We start from the raw sequence: 22,196 nt of genomic DNA on the forward strand, positions 1-22,196 counted from the left end.
TCATAGTTCACTGAAGGTCCATTCATGAAAAATTTTAAATGAGAACATAATTGGGTCTAGATTATGTTTCCTCCACGCGTACTGCTTGATATTGTTAATCTTGCACTGGCAATTACCTCGTCTTGGTGATGGTTCCTCATTACAGCATTTTGCCATTTGCTGTTTTCAGTTCTTGAAAGTGAATAGCTGTTCTTTCATCTTAATTCAACAGCATACTGCGAATTTTAATTAAATCATTATTTGAGATTATATGACATTGGTCTAGTTACCCATCATGAGGCTTTCATGTCTATAAGGTTTCATATGGAAATGATAGTTTCCTTAGTAAGTCTAATCTATTAGCCAACCAGGTAATTTGTAATAATAGGTCATTAATGACAACAAATGACCAATTCTAGTACAAAAATACATGTGAAACATAGTGCAAATTCTGCTTGCTTTCCATTCCCTCTCTCTAATTTACATGACGGAAACTTGACAAATTTTTACTGGAACAATTTCTACTGAATTTTACTAAATAAAAAAAAATAAAATAAAATCCAGATTAATTTCCCTATGTCTGCATTTTCATGTTTTCATTTATTCAGGTAGAGCTCTTTACAGTGGCCCGTGGAACAGAGATGAAATAATACCATGTGGAGAATGCTAAAATAAAATTAAAAATTATTTTCTCCATGCAACGGGAAGCAAATGGAAGAAGAAATGGCACTGGCTTTGTAGATCTGGACACATAGCATTACTGCTGAACATACATGTTTTCTTCATGAAGAGTAGCAGAATGGTAAGGGACAAATCAGAATGTCTAAATTTCTAGCTACAAATGTTGTCCAATGACTCTAACACTTGTGCAGGAGTTTAATTTTTGTGAGTATGTGTAAATGATCATACTGACATCTGTCTGCATCTCACAAAATGCTGGAGAAATAAAGAAAGGAAACTACAGACTGAGAAGTAGTTCAACACTTTAAGAGAGAGTTGATACATGTACACCCTATAACAGCTGTAAAATGGCAGTATTTTTTCCAAAAATACTATTTTTCAACATGCTGTATGACAATCTACCACATTCTGCAATTGTAACTTGTCACACCTTTCTACACCTTTAGGCCTCAATAGGGTAAATGTGCTTAATTGTGTGTAGTCTCTCTACTATGGTTTATTAATTTGTTGCCTGTGAGTGCTGTCAGATGAGATTTTGCATCTAATTTTACATTCAGATTTTATACAACAAAGGCAGAGGTGACCACCTAACCACCTTCAGTGTTGCATTTTTAAAGTTGATAAATATCAGTTTCTTTGTGTCATGCTTTTTAACAAGGTTGCCATTTAGAAGTGAAAATGTGTAGTTTAACTATGAAACTCCTTTCATGTGCTCCTCAAATTTCCGTGATACAAAGCGGTATTTTTCACAAGTGAAGGAATGTGGAGAAAGAGAGTGACTCAAAGCAGTACTGTCTGTACTCTAAATAGAAATTTCCCAGACTTTGAAGTGCTTGTACTAGTGATATTCCATCTATTCTTTTCCTCTGCGATCCTTCTTTCCATCTGTGATCTTTTCTATCTCGTGCTTCAGTGTTTTATCTTCAGGTTCTGTATGGTAGTCTTCGTATTTATAATAAAGGCTCACATTGCACACTTCTCACTGTGAGGAATTACTTGTGGGATGCTCCTTTCATGCCACGGAAATATTTATCTAAATAACTGCTTATCTGTAAGATCATACAGTTTATAAAGAGGCCCAAAATATTATCTTAAACCTCCTCCATCTTCAAAGATGAGTAGCAACCCCAAAAAGATTTACATATTGTGGAGTTAGTGGGTAGTTGACATAATAACTCTCCATCTGTTGAGGTTTAAATATGAGGCACTTGACAGGTGCAACAGATAAGTACAGAAATTGCCAATGAACCTTCCAAATAAAGCAACTTCTTCAAAAAAAATCTATAAATTCACTTCCTATTTTTGCATAAGTAATAAAAAAAAAATAAAAAAATATCACATTTGAACAGGATGGAAACTATTATTTGCCCCAAACATCTGTATGTGTGATCTGCTCTCCCCAAACTCGGATGAAATTTAGAGGGCTGTTCTCTTCCCCCAAAATATCACCCTGACCATTCATGCTTCTGAGCTTCTCCCCATAAATGTGGCCTAAGGTTGTGGGTCTGAGGCTAACATGACACCATGCCATGGGACAATAGAAGCACATCTGGCACTGCCAGGTTTGCATTACAACCGTGAGGACTGTCGAGCCAGCGAGTTACGCCAATGGCCTCAGATTGACCAGGGTTTACTCACACTTGCTGGCACACGACTTTGGGACTAAAACGGCTGTGTTCTTTTGTTTTTTGGTTTGGGATTTTGGTATGGTGGCTGTTTGTGGCTTTTTATTTTCTTTTGTTATTTCCATTTTTTTAAAAACACCGTTAGGCCGCACATTGCGGGCGAGCTGCTGGCCCGGGTCTGTCAGACCTGAGGGGGCCACCGCTATATGCCTCCCCGTCCCCTTCCCCTTCCACCCCCGCGGCGGGCACCCCCCGGAGCCGGGCTGAAGTCCGGTGCCCCCAGATCTCGCCCCCTTCTCCCCGAATTGACCCGGGGACCCCGTCTGAGGGGCTCCTTCGCCCCCCGGGTGTCGGTGCCCCGGGCGGAGCGGGCAGAGCCTCCCGGCCGGCCCCGCGAACGGGGTGCAGGCACGGTGCTGCCCCGGTCCGCCGCTTCTTCCTGGTTCGGGGCCGCCGTACGCGGAGGGGCGGCGGGCGGCGAGCACCTCGGGCACAGGTAGCGGGGGCGGCTTTGCGAAGGGGGAACCGAGCCGGCCACCCGCGGGCGCGACCGGGCGGGACGAGGAGGAAGAGAGCGGGCGGGTGCCGCACGCCCCCGGGGCGCGGCGCGGCTCGGCACGGCACGGCTCGGCTCGGCTCGGAGGTCGCCCCGCTCGCCCCTACGGCTGCCCGGGAGCAGGCTGCCTCCCGCACCTCGGCGGATGCTGCGCGCAGCCCCCGGAGCGCCGCAGCCCGGGAGGAGACGCCGGTGCGTTGCCGTTCACGGGTTTGCTTTTATTTAGATTTTTATTTTCCTTCCTGGAGGGGAAGGGAGCGGGGGGGACTCCGCCGCGGTGGTGCGCTGCGGGGAAGGAGGAGGAGGTGGTTCCCCGGGCGGGGGGCAGCGTTTGGGCTCGCTCCTCTTCCTCGCTGCCGGGTGCCCCGCGTCCCTCCTCCTCCTCCTCCTCCTTCTCCTCCTCCTGCCCAGCGGAGCTCGGAGGAGGAGCGGGAGGCGCTGCGGGACACCTGGAGCGGAGCACAGGTGGCTCGGCCACAGGCAGGCGGCGGCAGGTGGCCTCCGGGCTCCTTCCTCCACCTCCTCCTCCTCCTCCTCCTCCTCGCCATTCCGCCGGCGGGACAGGTACGCGCGGCCGGGGGCAGCCCGGTAGCGATCGGCGGGGCACGGCCGCCCCGACACTCGCTGCATACATATCCCGGCCCGGGGAGCCGGGGGACGGGGCCGGCGGCGGCGGTGGCGGTGGCTGGAGGCCCTCAGGTCGGTGCCGTGGGGGGTTCCGCTTTCACATCGTGGCCGTGCGCGGAGTTTTTGGCGCAAAACCCAGCGAACTTCTGCTTTTCACGCCAGCCCCGCTGCGCGGCGAGGCGCCCTAGGGCGGCTGAGGAGCGGGGCAGGCGCTGGCCCCGCCGCCGCCCCCAGGGCGGGTCCGGCCCCGGTCCCCCCGGCCCCGGCCAGGGCTGCCTAGGGAGTTTGAGGGGACGGGGACCGGGGACAGGGGACGGGACCGAGACCGGGACTGGGACCGGGGCCGCGGTGTCTGCGCGGTGCCGCTTCCCGCCCGGTTCCTGTCAGCGCCCCCGGGGCTGGGCCTGCGCCCGGCCTCTCCCTCGCCGGCAGATTTCTCGCCCTTCTGCTTTATTTTCATTTATTTATGACTTATCTTAAGCTGCCGTGCCTTTGGTGCGTGTCTCCGGGTGTGCTCGGGCCGTGCGATTTTTATTTATTTATTTTCTGCGTATGTAGGGTTTGGCAGTGTTTAAAATAACTCTGAGTCTGTGGTGTTGCCGGGCTGTGGGGTTAGCAAAGACTGCAGTTTTAGGGTACGTTTTTATTATTGTTTCTATTATTATTTCGTGGGGACTTTTGGAAAATCGCTACACAGTTTATCCTGGAAAGAATGTAACCGCGTATCTTTGTAGTTTTAAATAGGTCGCTCATGACAGTGTTTCCTGTTAGCATCAAATTTATCCTTCAGTATATCAGGTGCTACCTTTGGAAAGTGGCTGATTTTTATAAAAGTACCAGGCAACTGTGAAAGTAAAAGGTTTAATAAAATTAGAAAATTTGAAAATAATGCAAGAGACTTTATTGTTGAGGAACCGAAGCTTTCCCCCTTTTCAGTAGGACCATAACTGGGTCTCAGGTGATTAGGGCCAACACGGTGTATGTTGCTCTTTTTAATTTTTATTGTATCCAGTAGTTATTTCTAAAACGCTGAGTTTACTACATATAATTTATGTCTATAGAGTATTACTAGTTCACAGATACATACAAGTTAAACTGTGAATTGTGAGGTGATTGTGCATGAAGGCTTTAAATCCCTGGCTGGAAGGATGATGAAGTGCTCCCTGTCATTCGAGGTAAATAATAACAGAGCAGGAGAATGGTCTTGTTTTACGTTAATGATTAGTTGATTACAGTTGGCAGCTGGCAGTCCTCAGCCAAGCTGAGGAAACAGACTTGGATGGTCTTAGAGCAGTTAATGACGACTGCTATGAGCCTGTCAAAGCTCTCAAGCATCATGGATTATATATAATTTTCCTGTTCTACATTGGCTCTGCCTGTATGCATTTAAAATTGTTCTGAAGAATGCCCACAAGAACATTAAAAATACCACGCCAGGGTGTAGCAGAGCTTCTGCAGGCAGGTGCCTAGAGCAAGAAGGCCGTGCTCGGTTGGGCTTTGACGTGATGCTCCCCTTCAGGGCCCTGACCAGGCACCTGTGGATCAAGGGTTCCCTAGGGTTGAAGTCTTGCCTTCATGTTTGACAGACCATGTGTTTTTTTTCTTTGATTTCTTACGGTAGCTTTTGAACCCATGTAAGGTTCTAGTAAGGGAATAGAAAGGAGGAAGTAGGTAAACAGATGGACACCTTTACAAACGTTATTGATCGCTAATGAGACAGCTGAAAGTCAATTTCTAGCTTTTAAAAGCCAGCGCAAAGAAGTTGCATTAATAAATATTAACATACCAAGTAGGGTTCGAGCATTAGGCTCTGAAGTAATCCATCTTAGATAAAGCTTGTTATTTATAACAAACAACAAAAAAAAGTCAGTTATGCTCTTCTAATGCATCCTAATGAAATAGACTCAAATTCATTTTCACCGAGCTGGGAGAAAGCAGTGAATTAAATGTTAAATTTTGTCATCTTCACTGGATTTATGTTAACTAGACAATTAATAACAGAAATTGAGTAATCATACCTTATGCAGTACACCATGCAGTACAATTAAAAATAAAAAAGTATACAACCTCTCAAAGCCCCAGATCTGCGATGATAACTAGGAATAGAGTAGTGAATGTTTATAACCTGACTGATCATCGTCACAGTGATAAGCTCTGGCCCACCGCAGTCCATTTGCTTGATGATAGAGATTTCAGTATGTTACTTTAAAATTTTCACGAACACACAAAATTAAACAGCTAAAAATATGAAACAATTTTCAAGACAAAATTTTTTTTGCATTGGGCTTTATTCCTCATAAACTCAACTCCCATGCAATGCTTATATTTCTAGTCACTTGAGGCCTTGCATCCTCTTTACAGACAAGCTTGTTAGAATTATAAAAATCATAGACTCAAGATATCCTGCATGTGCTGAGAAGCACTATGTCTGTTTTCAAGGCATGGTACCAACCAAGGCTTGATGCTGGGCACCTCATGTATCAGTAGTAGAAGTGGGACGGGCTTCCAGTTCTATCCAGCTCTTAGAGTTTGAGAAGATGCGTGTTAGTGATGTATTGGATTAGAAGTGAATGCATGTGGAATGGTAAATGGTAGGATCAGGCAAGAGAGCAAATTGTCCCAGGGGAATGCCAATGATCTCTTTCAGTGTTGCTGGGAGAAACACAGAATTTGGAAAATTGGTGCTTGAGTCTCAATATCGCTGCATATGCACAAATTTCCTGTTTATTCTTTTTGCGATGTTTTTATTCAGTGCTCTATATAAATTATTCATACGGCTGAAATAGCCACTTCAGTTATTTATTCCATCAAATAGAACATATCATTATAGTTTAGGCTCTAATTACTCTGCTACATGATTGTTATGACTAATGAAACACTTTCATTATAAACTGTTGAGAGAATACAGATTAAACTGAAATCCACATCTCATGCTACTCATAGCATAAATAGCAAAAGTTCTAAGTGTTCAAATGATTCGATTTTGGTCAAGGGAGGTGATTCTCCCTCTCTGCTCTGCTCTCATGAGACCCCATGTAGAGTACTGCATTCAGCTCTGGGGTCCCCAGCACAAGAAGGACATGGAAGTATTAGAACAAGTCCAGAGGAGGGCCTCGAACATGATCACGGGGCGGGAGCACCTAACCTATGAAGACAGGCTGAGGGACTTGGGGCTGTTCAGCCTGGAGAAGAGAAGGCTCCGGGAAGACCTCACTGCGGCCTTCCAGTACCTAAAGGGGGCCTGCAGGAAAGCTGAGGAGGGACTCTTCGTCAGGGGCTGTAGAGACAGGACAGGGAGTAATGGCTTTAAACTAAAAGAGGGTAGATTTAGGTTAGATTTAAGGAGGAAATTCCTTAGTCTGAGGGTGGTGAGGCACTGGTACAGGCTGCCCAGAGAAGCTGTGGATGCCCCATCCCTGGAAGTGTTCAAGGCCAGGCTGAATGAGGCCTTGGGCAACCTCATTCTTTAATCTAGATGAAAACTTAATGATTTTTTGACAGTCAGCAAATTGCAGTCAGAACTAATGTGGGTGAAATCTAGTATTCTTTGCAATAAATGCTGAAAGCCTAGCCAGTGTTTAATGGGGGAGGAGTCTGGAAAGTTTGCAGTCCGATCTTGCATGAAGTCTGAATGGATTAAGGGTAGCACAGTCTTCTGGATCACTGCTGAGGTGCCCAGTCCTGTGGTGTTTAATTACCTGGGTAATTTTTCTCTCAGGCAAGCTGTCATGTTGGAGCTGTGAAGCATGTTTTTTGTGGTGAGGCTCTCACTTAGTAAAGGACACCAGTGATGAGCAGCAGTAGGTCGGGAATGTTTAGATGCAATTTTGAATACAGCCAGTTGATACTGCTCTATAAAACTAGGAGTGTGTCTGGTTTCTTTAAAACACCCTGTTGAAGATGGAAAGTGTAAAAGCCACTAGGTGTCCAGAATTCTTAGGTGCTTCCAAGAAAAAAAAATCAGCAGGACACTGTCATTTGTGAAGAAGTCTGGATTTTTATGTGTAAGATAAAAATACCAACTAATGGAAGAAGAATCAGATAAAGGAAAAGAAAGAAAAAGAGCTTTAGGGCTCCACTGCTCAAATAACTTATACAATTGGAATTTCAAACAAACAACACTGGAATCCTGTACATTATTTGCTTATTACTTGCATTAATACCCATTTTCAGGGGCACCCAGCCTTCTGCATAAACTGCTTAATTTGAGCCTAATTAGATAGCAAGTGTAAAATAAACAAGTTAGTCTCTGAGAGAGTGATCCAGTTGCTACTGATGCCAAAGGCAGTGGCTGACTTCAGTGGAGATTACATTCTAACTGTGTTCCTGTAGCCTTCAGTCATAGTTCTGGGTCTGATTGTGCTAATTGTTCTGCAGGAAGATCGCTCCCACCCCGATGAGACATCGAGCGAATGCTGCATTTGAGCTGAAGGAGCCCTGTATAGTGATCCAGATCAGGTCATAAATTAAAATGACAAAATTGAAATCTAGTTCTCTAGGGGTTTCGCCCACCGAAGAATTCAGACAAAATTTTCGTAGTTATGCTAAGCACTGTGAGAATTAGCTGTGGTTGAAGAGAGTTGCGTAAAACTTTACTGGCAGCTCTTCCCCAATCAGTCAATGACAATGTCTGAGCTTCTGTACTCGGTGACACTAAATAAAGGGTCTGCCACATGCACTATTTTAGATTTCCTTTACTTAGTTATCTCATTCAAATCAGTAGGGATTTTTCTCTCTTTGTTTCTTTGGTTATTTTCATGTATTAGTCGCACATAAAGAAATTGTTCTCTCCTACCATCTAATCACCACTCAAATACCAAACATAATCTGTGTTGAATCCTTGTGTCAGATGGGCTTTTGGATATAGTAGTAAACAATTTTGAGGTCAGTTACACAGCTGATACATAGCAATTGCATTAACTTTTCTGAAGAACAAATTGTACTCTTGTTTTCCTGATTTCTTCCAGCTGTTTTTAGTTTGGCTTTTTTTTTTCTTGAAGTCTAGAGGATACCAGTACCCCCCATCTGCATTTGCTACACCTCATCTTCTTTGTCGAGAGGTTTGCAGGGACTGACCCTTCAGTGAAAGGTTGATCATGCTAGGTTTAACTTTTCTGTAGAAATTGATATACAACCTGCGACTGTATTCTTTAAGAAATTCATAATATATTGAGAACAATTTTTTCTGGCTAAAGAATTTCTGGTACTTAAACAGTTCCCAAGAGTAATGTTTGGATTTAAACATTCTGTGTTTCTCTCATTCAGAAGAAAAGGGGGGAAAAAAAAAAGCTTAAAATGCTCATTTAAAAATACTCAGAGAGGTTCTTGGTTAATATAAAGTGGGATCATTCCTTTGAGGCTTCTGGCAGTAACTGAAATCCCAGCTCTGCTGCTTGGAATAGCTGTAAATCTTGGACATATCCCAGGAAAGCCCACACAAAGGGCAAGTGAGAGAAAAAATGAGAAATAACATGGAAATTTCCAGCCAGTTCTTTTTTTCTTCCATTCTGAAATGATTTTGAAATAACTCAGTAGTGAAGTTAGTTTTCTAAATCCTTACTTCGCCATTGATTTTTTTTTTTTCCTGAAGCTTCAGAAAAATCTTTGAAAGGGGTGAAACAAGCAAAGTAATAAATCAGAAACGATTGATCAATTCAGAGACTCTACTTCTCCCTCTCCTCTCTGAAACACGTGATGACTGAAGTACAGAAGTGATATTTTCCATTTTATTTCAACCATTTCCGATCAGTGTATCAGCTGTACTAGGTTTGGTTTGCGCATTGGAAAAAAAGACAGTTTTAATTTATTTATTTCTTAAATTTTGTTCCAATACTCATAAAATGTCTTAGTTTATCATTTTAATTCTTAAAGTATCATTTTTTAAATATTTTGGGGAAGCTTTAACATCTGGGAAATTTTAACTTCAAGTCTTTCCATTACAGATTGGTGAAACTAAGAACTGAGGGAACCTAACGTCTAACTATTATGATTTGAAAGTGAAAATGAAAGGGAAAACAAAATCAAAGCAAATATATACCAACAGATATTCCTAAAATTAATTCAGAGATGTAGTATATTTTTATATTGGTACCTGGTGTATTATCTTCGGCTTCTGCTTAAGAATTTTGGTTCATGTGAGCTTTGGATCATGTGTGAAAATGTGTTTGTTCTTAGCCTGCTTATTTTGAAGTCAAAATTCAGGTGAAACAATGCAGTTGGATGAGTTATAGCCATCTTTGGAATTCAGCAACTTGAAGAAAGAGGCTTGGCAGTGTGAGAGATCATTACTAATAGTCACCCATAAAGCTGTTCTTTTATTTTCTTTTCTGCTTACACATTGTTTGCAACCTTTTTACTTGGTCTTAATGTTTGCTTTTAATCCTTGACTTTCTGAAGGAGATTTTTCAAGAATAAAGGTGGGGCAATGTTGCTATCAAGGACAATCATATGTTCTCAGCACTTGACTATATTTTTCTGTTGGTTTTCCTGATTGTGGTCTTGTAAATACAGGCAAGACCATGAAAAGTAATCGTTATTTGCAATGGAGTAAGTTTGATAAAGGACTTGTATAGTGCAGGAGAGTAGTCTGTCATCTTAATGAGAATATTTGTACATGTTCCAAAGATTCAGAAACCCCTGAGATACAGCTACTAAATAGCTGTCAGTGTCCTGATGATTTTTTTTTTCAGTTACAAATTGGACCATGAAAGCAAGGGCTTTTCCTGGTAGAAAGCATCACTTTGCATATCCAAAGGTCTTTCAGAGGCCACTGTGTAGCCACTGCTTCTGTTGTGTCCAGGGATCTGCCATGAGCCCCTTTCTGGGTATGGAATTGCCAAGGTGTGCTGTGGTGGTAAGAAGCCAGCTCCGAGGTAGGTTTATCTGGGGACATGTGGTGCTTCGCTGTAAAAGTGTCAGAGAAAAATTATAGTTTTCAATGTAATGATAATTTCAGAGCCCAAAGGACAGTTATCCTGTGCCTTCTGCTTAGTATTTACATGCACTGTTTTCTTTGCTAGATAAGACTTCCTACACTGAAGTAAGGTAAAGCAGCATCTTTTCCAAGGATGTTTTAAGGTAATATAAGTTCAAAGTGCTATCTCCACAGCATTTGTGGGAAGACTGGCATCTGTAAAAGCAGTTCACTCTTATCTGGCCAGATCCAGATTAAGTATTATCTTGGCCAACGCTGGCATTCCAGACACACCACTGAAGCATAAATTAATGCTGATTGAATATGTTCAGCGGTAGAGGTGATCTTTGCTATATCCTCAAATTTTCTTCCTCGCCAACCCCTCAGTATGACTTTCATCTTGTCTGCTACAACTGACCAAATCTCTCTCATTCCTCAGACTTCACATGGCCTGGGTTAATGTCATGGTGGAGGCACAGTCTAGATTTTATTTTTTATGCTGCAATTCTGTAGATCCCGGTGACAGCCACTATTGTCCTTAAATCTGCGTGTAAGCCTGAGTGTCACAGGCAAGCTCACTGCCAGTTCCTTCTGACTAATATATTCAGAATTTCTGCTGCCTTCCCATGGTACCCACTCCCAGGAAGTGTTCCCGGAGTTTGTGACAAATTCTTTGAGTAACCTAGACTTCTCATCTGAGAAGAGACACATCAGCTTCTGGGATCAAAGTCCCCATCATCTCACGGTTAATAGCAAAACATTGCTTTGTGATGCTGTGTAATGTATTGTAACGCTTTTTACTTATCCTTCTCCATCATTGTTATTTCCCAGATATCAACATCCTTCTTTCCTTAGGAGCTTAAAAAAATCAGTTAGTCCTTAATTTAACCCTTTTGTCAAATTTTGTTTATTCTCAGGGTGAAAAGTCGTTCTGGAATATCAGCTGAAAAGCTAGTATATGCAGAGCTTGCAGTGATTAAAGTGACATTATATAGTTGTCCTTTTGAGTGTTACAAAGGTACAGATGGAATTATGGATTTGTGTGCACGTGTTGCTTTTTGCACGTGAAGGACAGTTTCACAACTCTGTACAGAAAGGAGCAGTTACAGTGAAAGCTACAGCAGCAAAGACTGAAGTCAGAACAAGGAAAACAACTGGATGAGGTTTTCGGTAGATCTGTGGTACAGGATAAAATACTGATGAAATGATACAGAGCAGGAACTTTGGAGATTGACTTGTCCCTCAAAGCTTTATCCATCAAAAAATGATAGCATTATAATCTGAAACTTTCTGACCCTTAGTCATTGTTTTGCATTCATAGTGTTTTGACAGCTCTCACCATTCTAGAGGACTAAAATAAGAGCAGAAAACAGAACCTGAAATACTAAAATCTGCCACCAGGTTATACAGTGGTCCCATTTGAGTTTGGATCTTTAGTGGAGCGGTCACTGAAAAACACTGAGCAATTTGATTCCAGGCATTTTCATCTCTAAGTTGCTGAAATGAAAATGGGGTAGGGTGTGGAACAGGATGGGACAAAACCCACTCAAAGAAAGAAAACCTGTGCCTGAAAGGCAGACCAAAAGATGATGACGAACTATTGTGGAAATAGTCTCTTGATTATTATAGTTGCATGGAGTGCTTCATATATCAGAAAAAATGGTGATATTGAAGATGTGCAGAGCATCTTCATATTTCCAAAGTCACTCTTGGTGTTAACTGCCCTTTTATCTTTCTCAAAGCAGAAAGAAAACAGAAGTGATGTTTTATTCATGGTTGTTTTTTTGGCTTAGAATACATGCTCAAGTAATTGGGACAGACTTGGAGGAAAACAGTTATAATTCTCATTTACTTTGGCTCTCATTGGGCCTTTTACTCTTGGACTTTTTCCCCAGATGGTGGAAGTTAATTGTGTCAAGGGATTTTTTAGTAGCCAAAGTGTGTAGTCTGTAAAAATATAAACTCCCCGGCTTGGCTTTTGTAATCTTTTATACATACTATTACTTTGTCCTGGCTTGTTGCAGAAGCTTATGCTTAGCTCTCTTCCAGCATAGCTTTCATCAGCACAGTCTGAATTAGCACAGTTTGCCTGGAGGGCAAGCAATCATTTGGCTTGGGTTATGTTTTGCAGAAAAACATTCTTGTCCAATGGAAAAGAGCCCCTAATGGGGTCACATGGGAAAGTTGTTGTTGTCGTTAAGGGAATTTTAGAAGGTGCTCTTTGACTGAACACAGGATATTGAGAAGTTCATCTTAAATTTTGGCTGACTTGTATAGCAGGTTGCAAGATGTTCTTTTCTTCTCCTCCTTTGGTAAAAAGTGGAAAATGCAACGTGAAGAAAATTGTTTCTAAATAAAGGCTGGAACTTGTAGCTATAAGTCATAATTCGGTGTGCCCCTGGAAAGCGTGCAAAAGCCTGAAGAATACTTTTCATTACTTCTAATTGGCCTTTTATTGTAAACTGTTTATAAACTTCATCCCTTTGTGAGTAATATTTTTCCAACTGCTAAGCTTTAGCGGGAAGACTGAAACATGCCTACCACGAATGGCGTGTAGCAATGACAGCAGTGTGCTCCTTCCTTTCTGCAGCTATCTGGTAACGTGTTGAGTATCGCCGTATCAGAGTTCTTATCTGCAGTTTACACTCTACCATAAGGGACAGTTGTATCTGCCATGAGGTGTGTATTTTACCTGTAGCATTTTCTTTATTATTAGCTTTTGGTTTGGGCTTTTTTATTTTATTTTATTTTATTTTATTTTTTTCTCCCCTATAACTGTAGTGCTGCTCAGTGTATTTTGGGTTAATCGTGGCTAAGGTTGTTCAGTTTTCCTGGCCCAGGGAGCCAAGTAGCATTATAGATGCTTTTGAAGGATGTGTTCCGATGACGTAAATACATGCTTATGCAGTTTTTGTGATCTGTATAATGGCATAAAACTCAGAACAATGAAGGATTTCAATTTACTGCTTGCACATAGCTCGTTTGTACAGCAAACTCTTGTCGTCTTGGCTGCATTGTGCCTAAATGTGCATGCTCTGCGTAATGTGTTCACGTAAGTCCAGCACAGATTCATAGGATCATTCCGGTTAGAAGAGACCTGAAGAAGTATCGGACCATCCTCCTGCCTGAAGCAGGGTCAGGTATTGGGTCAGACCAGGTTCCTTAGGGCTTTGTTGGGCTGGGGCTCTGAGAGCACAGAACAACGTGGTTGTCCGGCCGTAGCCAACTGAGTCACGGGATGGGGCACCTGTGTCTTGGGAATGTGATGACGGGTGTACCGGGACTTCATGTGGCCTGGGGAAACGTGCTTGTTGGGAACAGGATGTTGCTGCTACAGTGATTCCTACTCCTCGTGTGTGAGTAATTTGCAAGAAAGGGACTTGGCAGCAGAAGTGACAGTAAGTTTAACAGTTATATTGGTTTGGAGTGCTTGCAGTCAGTGGGCTTTGGCTTGGATTCTCTTCTGCGTTGGTTTAGTTCCATAAATCTTGCCATTAGGTTGGTAATAGGAAGAAATGCACATGTATGTGTCAGGGAGAGGATTTGTGAAAGTCTTTATTTGCATTCTAATAGACGTTTAAAACTTCACCAGTCATGTGGTACTTTTTTCTTTTACTCGCCATTTGATATTCCCTTATTACTCATAACTTGCCAGGTGATCTTTGGAAAACACAAGCCAACCTCACATGTTGCAAGACCCACAGTAAAACTGAGACTCGCTTGATTCAACTCTAGTAAGAAGCAGACAGTTTTAGCCTGACTGTATGGTGCTGAGCAGAGTTCATGACAGTTTATTGGGGAATTTAGTATTTGGCAGAGCTTTGTGTTGGCACCGCATGCCCTTCTGATTCAGACCTTTCAGGCTCAGGCCTTTACCTGTTCTTGGTGAGCAGTGATTACTCCACGTAGTCCATCGTGTACCAAAATGATTTCCTCATTTGATGATAGCAGTCCTTAGCTTTATGCTTTATGCTGTATGGGTTTATGTTTCAGATATTCATTTGTAGCCACTGAGTTACTATTTAATATCTGAATCACCTCTTGGGAGTAAGGTTATGTTTAATGAAACTTTTCTTCAGGACCTGTAGCTGAACTGAATGGAAGAAGAGCTATGTTTTGCAGTTAGAAATGTTCTAGTAACAAACCTGTCAGCAGTGAATTCATCTGAAACACAGCTTTCGTAATATGTTTTGAATGTCATGTGAAATTAGCTCTTTAATCCTTTCAATAGTGATTATTTTCGGTAAGACTTTAATACTCTAGGAAAAAATCATAGTAGAACGCAAATAATCTTCAGTATTTTAACTGAGGTATATTACACGTATCCCAAAATCTTAGTGTAATCATTTATTTTATTATATATTGAAGACTTCTAAACTGGAAAATGAATATAGGGAAAAATCTTGCTAAAAAGTAAATACTACCTCCAGAGTACATCTTAGATACATGAGTTCTTACTTTTATCTCTAATGTCTATCAATGGATCTTCTGTTTTAGGAATTTGTCTTTCAGGCTGTGATTATTTGTGAAGTGTAAAATCACATTTTCTTGTCAAGTTTTGTAAATTAACCTCTATGGATAAAAGATTAACATGCTGATAAAGCATTGGTATGATGGTACATTTGAAGACGGCCAGCTGATTAAAGGCATTTCACAATCGGCCAATTTTGTACTTTAACCTGAGAGAACTAACCAGAGCTTTGGAAAGAGAGCAATTAAATAATTTCATAATCACCCAGGCATTACAGCAATAGCACTGGCACACGTAAGTCTGAAAGCTGGTTTTGCGGTGTATTCCTGGTGCGTAGTAATGCAGTTGTCTTCGCTGGGTTTGCTTGCAAAAGAAAAGACCACCCAAATGAGTGCAGCCAGATGACTTTTCAAAAAGTCCGTATTCACATCTCTCTCTGAAAGTACTGCATGTGTGCAAGAAGACTTTGAGGCTGTGTTTGTTTTCAGGCTGGTTTTAAATAGATAGAAAGATTATTGCGTAATATGTCTTTTTGTGGTATTGAATCATTTTTTTATTGATTGAGAGAGGCATTAACTCTGGGCATGTTGACTCAATTCCAGCTTCTAATTGCATTCCGTGTGTGCAAAACCTTCTCCTGCAGTGTCAGTGGAATAAGGTGCCTGTCAATTACAGTTCAAGTATTCTCAGTGTTTAAAGGTTGCTGCAATTCAGAAGTGTTTGAAATTATTCTTAGTTGCACATGGTTGGGACCCCCTTATTTCGAAATTATTGAAATGATTTTTATCTTTATGGTAACTGACATTGCAACTCTTAAGAGGCTTACTGTATTTTTACAGTAATAGCTTATTATAATATATATATAGCTTATCTAATGGTTTGACTTTACACAGAATACCAAATTATATAGCCTGGTGTCACTTGAGTTCCTGAAAAGTCAGCTATCATTAGATAAAACTAAAAAATACATGAGCTTACTTCAGCCTGTGTCATAAAGAAGGCTCTTGCAATACCGTGCCTATAATATAAGGTTGGATGCAGGTCAGAGAAGCTGTCCTGATTGTGCAAAACGGTGCCTCCTGGCTTGGCTGTGGGCATGCAAAGGGTAGGCAAAGGAACAAGCAAGCAGCACGGTGGGAGTGCTGCGACTTTAAATGAGCAAAATAGTGAGTGAGCAACATTTTTAAGTTCCCTTGTTTCTGCCGTGTTGGGAGTGTGTGGTACTGATGTTGTACCCATCCCCGTCCCGCTGATTCCCTTATTACCTGCTGTTATTAGCTCTTCCTATGTGGAGAGAGCCCGCGTGGTATGATCTGCAGCACTTCTCCGTTCGAGCAGAGAGCTAATGCATAATGTCATTTGGAGTGCTTCAGGACAGGCTGTTCACATGACATAGCTGGCAAAAGTGGGATGTATCTGTGCGTTACTAAATGAATATAGAGGTGAGTTTAAGTGACCTCTGAGGTTTCCGAACTGATGAAATGTTTGCATGCAGCTGTGTTTAAAAACAAACAAACAAAAATCAGTTCTGGTGCTAATGGCCTTCCACTTTGCTTAACCTTAAAAACAGACGAAGCCTGCTGTGCTTTTAGCTTACATTTTTAAACATCCTTACCAGATAGTACGAAGCTTGTGGTTTGGGGGTGGGGCAATGTTTTGGTCGGTTTGGTGGTTTGGTTTTCTTTTTTTTTTTCTTTTTGAGTGAATATTTTGTGCTGCAAGGTAAGAGATGGGGAAAACATTTTTTTCTTTCTTAGCATAGTTTTATTTATTTATGTTTATACATATATATTTGGACACTGAGCATCTGCAAAATGAACGTCAAATACCACAGTGAGAATGGATTTACTAATAGATATTTATAAATGGTAATGCATTAAACTTACTGGATGTACTAAAAGAAGATAGTGATTAAAACTGTAACATTAACATAGTAAGGACAAGTTTGGTCAACCAGAATCATGGTAAGATTTTAAAATTCCATTTATTCAAGATTAGGGACTACAGCTGGGCAGGGCTGGCATTAGAAGGGACTGGTACATGGATCACCCTCAGTGTGTTTAGGAGTGAAAGGCTGCATCTGCAACAGTCAAGTTGATCACAAACACTAACTTAAAATAGCCAGATTTCCAGTTAAAACAACAATGAAAAAAAGTAGTTATTGTTTTATAGTGTACATACTGACAGTTAAAAACTGTCAGTATTGTATCACTGCTTGCAAACTGTCCACTTACAATTCCAGTAAGAGCTCTTTTAAGCAAGATGCTACTTTAAATAAAAGACTGATTGTTTTCACTCATTGATAATTCATGTGTTAAATGACAGATTTTTTATTCAGGTGTCATAAAAAGAAAACAACTTGCATTATCAACTTCCCTTTTAGCATTACAAGCTGCTGTTTCTTGTGAGTGCTGTGGGTGAGCTAAGGTTTGATGGGAACTGGTTAGATATGGAGTTACTGTCTGAGCTGGGAAAGTAAGAAATTCAGCCAAAGCAGGTGTGCTGGCTGAAATGGGCACCCTCAGGTGAAGGTAATCCCCTGGGTCACCCGGGGCTGTTCTTTGGCTGTGGCCAGAGCCCTGCCATTTGTGCTGTCATGCTCTTGTCTCTTATCTTGAAAGCAGTTGTAGTTAGTTGTCTACTCTCCCCTGGTTCCCCAGACCCTTTTCTTCTGATATTCAGAGCCACTCTGACTTGCAGCTTGGATTTATACACGGGCAGGATATATTTTCTCCTCTTCCAACACTGTCTTTCCACCTTGTTTTTCTTTTAGGTGTGACGTGTCATGGGTTTTTAGTCTTATCCCTGTATAATAGGCTCCTATTGCTTTCATTATCCCATCGTCCCTACTATTAAAAAAGAAAAATTTTCCTGTTAGATATGGCTGACCAGAGCTGTAGCTTACATTCGATGAGGTTATACGTGTGTGTTGTGTGACATCAGTCCTTCCCTATCATGACTGGAAATACCCCCTCGTCATACAACATAGGTCTGTCTTTTCTTTTTTTTCTTTTCCCCTGCCAGATCACGTTGGTGACTCACAGTTATCCTGTGATCAACCCGTAGACTGATCTTTCCCCTCAGTACCTTCTGAAATGCTCCCTGGTTTCCCACATCCTGTGTGAGTATGCGAATCACAAGCTGGTTATCTAATGGTACGGATGACCTCCTGCTCTGGCTGTTTAAATAAAGGCAGGCAGAGAGGGGTTACTGTGGTTTCTGCTCCGCCTCGTGATAAGCCCGGGCCTGATGGTTAGCGTGATGTGTGCCTGAGAAAGTCTGCTGAAATAACACCTCGGAGAGCAGAGAAATACCTCGTTGTTGTATTTCGACAGGGTTCTGGTGTAAAATGAGGTGAAGATGCTTAGGCATGTTATCACGGCTGGCGTAATTTATCTCTGCCTTTGTGCTGTATCTATAATATGAGAGGAAGGTTTACCTCCTGAACGTGTGTCTTGTGTGCTGAGGTTGCAGGAGCTTTAGGGAAGCAATGTTCTTCATCTGCCTTCACACGCTGCCTGGCATAATGAGACCCCTTTTGGCTGAGGGCTGCAGACCGTGTTACAAATTTAATGATGATAATTGAAACATTTTCTTCTTATTTTAATAACATTCAGTTAACAATAAAAATAGAAAAGTTTGTCCTTATACCTCATGAAGGAAACTTGTTCGAGATTAAGATGATAGTGTGATGGGTGCTGTGAATAATACCTTTTAAGATTAGTTAGCTTTTAATCATGGAGTGAATTTGAGTTGTATTTTGGTAAACATCTTTTAAAATGAATATGCTGCTGAGCTCCTTATTAAAACACAGATTTTCTTACTCCAATGACTTGTTGCAAGATTTAGCTGTTGTTTTGTTTTTTTTGTACAGTGAACAAAATACGATTTGACATAAATGCAGAACCGCAAGAGAAAGCTATCCTGAAGAAAACAGTGGTTTTGGCCTGATACATTCCCTTGTCTTCCTTTTAACATGAAATAAACAATCTGATTTTAATGAAAGAAGGGGAAGTAACTGTCTTGTGTACGTTTCGTACATCATCGCGTTCAAATAGAATTTTATTTTTCTGGGCCTGTTATTCCCATCAGTAGGAATTCAGTAATAATTATTTCTATGCTGTCTTTGCTCACAGCTCTCCCAACCTTTATACAGGCTACATTTAGTACATGAAATTGAAGATTTTTGAAAAAAAAAAAAAAATGAGGCAATTCTTGAATGCGAGGCACAAAAGTACTTTATATTTGATGAAGCACACAGCACAAAAGTACTTTAAAGTATACATGACGAAGCACACAGCTACAATAATGGTATCAGGGTGATGTAAAGACTTAAGTGGTTTCTCATGCAGATTGCAGCGTCAGGGCTGCTGCTGTTACTCATTAATTATTTAAAATTCCAAGTGCAACACCTCACGGCTTAGTGACTGCAACCTGCTCAGCTTCTGACCTCAGCGAGGAAAACCCAAAGTAGCCAGACTGAAATTCCATTTGAGAAGCAGGTAAACCTGTTTATTTCTCAGGTATACAATTGTCCTTAGCAAGAAGTGTTTTTGCTTTCCCTGTCCAGAAGGGAAAGCAACCCACTGTATCACTGACAGAGAAAATCCCAAACTAGTGTCATAGTAGTGCTGCCAGATAGGCATTCATGAGCACACAAATATAGCTTCTCCACAGCTTTGTAAGTCACTTTGGTTTTGGAGTTTGCTTCTTGATGTAGAAGCAGAGCATCTTGTACATAGGCATTGAAGCTTCACGAGGTGTCACTTACAACTTGCACAGCAAAGGGTTTCAAGCTGGAGAGTCTTGTTTTGCACATGCTAATAGACTGTGGGTAATAACCTGTTAGAAGTTGTCACAAGACCCTTGAGTCTTGTTACATACATATCTTAAGCACACACAGATCAAAAACTTGGGGACTAAGTTTCCATCAAGTTATTTAAAAATAAAATTACTTTCATAATTTTATGCACGAATGCTCAGGCAATCAGGCTAGGAAAGAGAAGGCAAAAGAGAGTAACATAGCATGTAAAGTGAGGAATATAAGCGTATATATTGTTCAGGATGCTTTTTTCATGTCACAAAAGACAAATTGGGTTTTGTGCCTCCTTGGCAGCATGCTTATGGGAAGGGAGGGACATGGCTTTATAGCAGCAGGTCGAGCCAAGAGGGAGTCAGCTGGGAGTGCGGTGAAAAGTCAGAGCCTTTCGTAATATCTATATTTATGCCAAATGTAAGAGAGGAACACTTACAGGAAACCCGACTCTCGGTCGATGTGTTTACAGTAGGGATAGGTAGATCATGTGTGAAGTCAGAACAGACGGAGGGAAAGATGGGGCAGTGTCCTTTTTTTTTTTTTTAAAGCTTATTTAAATGAGAAGGGTGTAGTGGTTCATTGTTTTCTCCCAGCAATGTTAACGGTGTCTGGAGAGGATGAATCATCTTCTTGTCCCGTCTGTCAGTCAGTCGAATATGAGAAGATAAGAGCTGGCGTGCAGTGCCTTTGATTCACATGCGTTTGGAGCTGCAGGTGTGCATTTTGTCATCAGTCGCTACCGTGTGTTAGTGAGACGCTGAGCATCAAAGTGGCTGTGTTCGCTGGAAGCCTCGCTTGTAAAGGGAAAACATACAGCTCACCGTTTGGAGAGGACTTCTTGTCTCTCTAAGTAGACACACGATAAAAATGTGAGTCTTCGAATGTATGTTGTTTTGATTTTCGTGGTGTCTCTCCATTTTTCTGTGAAAACAAATGTTAGGTCTTCTCTGATTTCAGAGTACTGTAATCTCAAAACCTGAAAGTCTGCAAGTAAGTCATAATGATACTTGCCTGCATGTTTTCTTGATTGCTCCTTGCCTTTTTCTGCTGTTGTACTGATAAGATCATTATTTTGGCCTGAAATTCTCTACCATTTGAAATCAAATTTCATTCTTCATTTTTTCATTTTCCTGCTTAATGTTACATTTGTGTTACGTTTCCTTGTGTTCTGGTTTCTCTCTAAGTATTTTAGCATTTAGGGCAAGTACGTCTTTCAGTTGCTGACTCATTCAGGTCAAGAGGTGAAGTCCACTGCTGCAGGCACACTCCTAAAGGAGATACACAGCACTTTAGGAGCAATGATAGTGGAAAGTGCTGGTCTTAAGAGCTTACACCAGGTCTTCACTGTATGCAGAATGAGGTTGTGGTGCATCTTTGTACTTAGCTATTCTCTCTATATCTTTTTATTTTATTTTATTATTTTATTTTATTTTTTCCCCTCAGGATTTATCTTACTTCAGTGGCAAAATACGTTGTCCCTGGAGCAGGCAAGTGCTGAGGAACAAACACCCATGCTGATGCCCCTGAGCATTTTCAGAGGGCTGGGAAAAATCCATGCTTGCTCCTAGGTCTTGTATGCCATGCAGACCTAAAGAGTCCTCCAGTGTGGGGGGAAAAAAAATAGACGTTTTGTTGTTGCTTTGTTTTGTTTTTCTTCAGTAGGCTATCTGAAAGGGTGAAAAATGAAGATGTATTGCTCATCGGTGAAGACAGCACATAGCAAGTTAAACGAACCTGTTGATATTAGTGAATGAAATGCGAATAGACAAATCAGTTCTAATTTCATAATAAGGTAATGATTCCTTTTTGGATCAGGCTCGAGGGCTGCGATACTAGGCAGATATGTGGTTTTCTCTGTTCTCTAGGTCAGGAACAGCTGTGAGGCACAAGGGTCTCAGTGAAAACCCGGGGGACAGATACAGCAGCTCCCCTGCAAAGCCCTTGCCATGTGGGTGTTGTGGGGGAGCAGCTGGCGCAGGGAATGGTGTGGTGGGGGGCTTGGACCTGTGGGGGCACCTGTGCCTCCCCTGGAGCTTTGGGGTAGCAGCGGCTTCCCCATCACACGTGTTGGCCTCTCTCCTAAAGTGGAGGTGATCAAGGAATCTTCCTTCTGATCCTCCAGGGGGGCTGCTGCCATAGAGCTCCCGGCGCTCCTCCCATCCTGGTGTAGTGAAGACAAACAGTGAGCATGTGGCTAATGCCGTCTGATCGCAAACATTCAGGATTTGTGTTTGTACAAGGGAGTACAGATAACGGCGTGTGCTAAGTGATGCCAGGTGAGCATTTTTCTCTTCACGAAGGGAGGCAGAAAAGCCCCGTTGAGAAATTTGTTCTAAAACTATCTGTTTTCTCATTCCTAATGGGGAACATGAGGCTGACAGAGTTTCAGGAAAGAGGGTGGAGTGGGCTGAAGGAAGAAAGAAGGAGGAAAAAAAAGAGAAGCATAAGCTACAGGAAATAAATATCTATGATTTAGAAATTTCACTATGATTGTTCTTACAGGCTGCTGTCTGTAATCGAGTTTGGAC

At 41.8% G+C, this 22,196-nt stretch overlaps 1 protein-coding gene across 18 annotated transcripts in view; it reads left to right on the plus strand.

The window, feature by feature from the left end:
* Positions 1–2,461: 2,461 nt before the first annotated feature.
* The window catches only part of LOC121066118 (myelin basic protein), a 115,576-nt gene continuing 95,841 nt past the window's right edge, over positions 2,462–22,196 (plus strand). For 2 of the 18 annotated variants that reach the window (XM_040549485.1, XM_040549510.1), the window contains exon 1: positions 2,801–3,033. The gene's annotated coding sequence lies outside the window, so the exon portion shown is untranslated. Of the gene's footprint in view, positions 3,034–3,170; positions 3,541–3,768; positions 4,104–4,381; positions 4,644–17,897; positions 17,974–19,255; positions 19,355–19,994; positions 20,538–21,785; positions 21,945–22,196 lie in introns of those variants that run through there. The other 16 variants (XM_040549486.1, XM_040549509.1, XM_040549498.1 and 13 more) reach the window with 15 other exon arrangements.

Source organism: Cygnus olor, chromosome 2, assembly GCF_009769625.2.
Source record: "Cygnus olor isolate bCygOlo1 chromosome 2, bCygOlo1.pri.v2, whole genome shotgun sequence".
NCBI classification, from domain to species: domain Eukaryota; kingdom Metazoa; phylum Chordata; class Aves; order Anseriformes; family Anatidae; genus Cygnus; species Cygnus olor.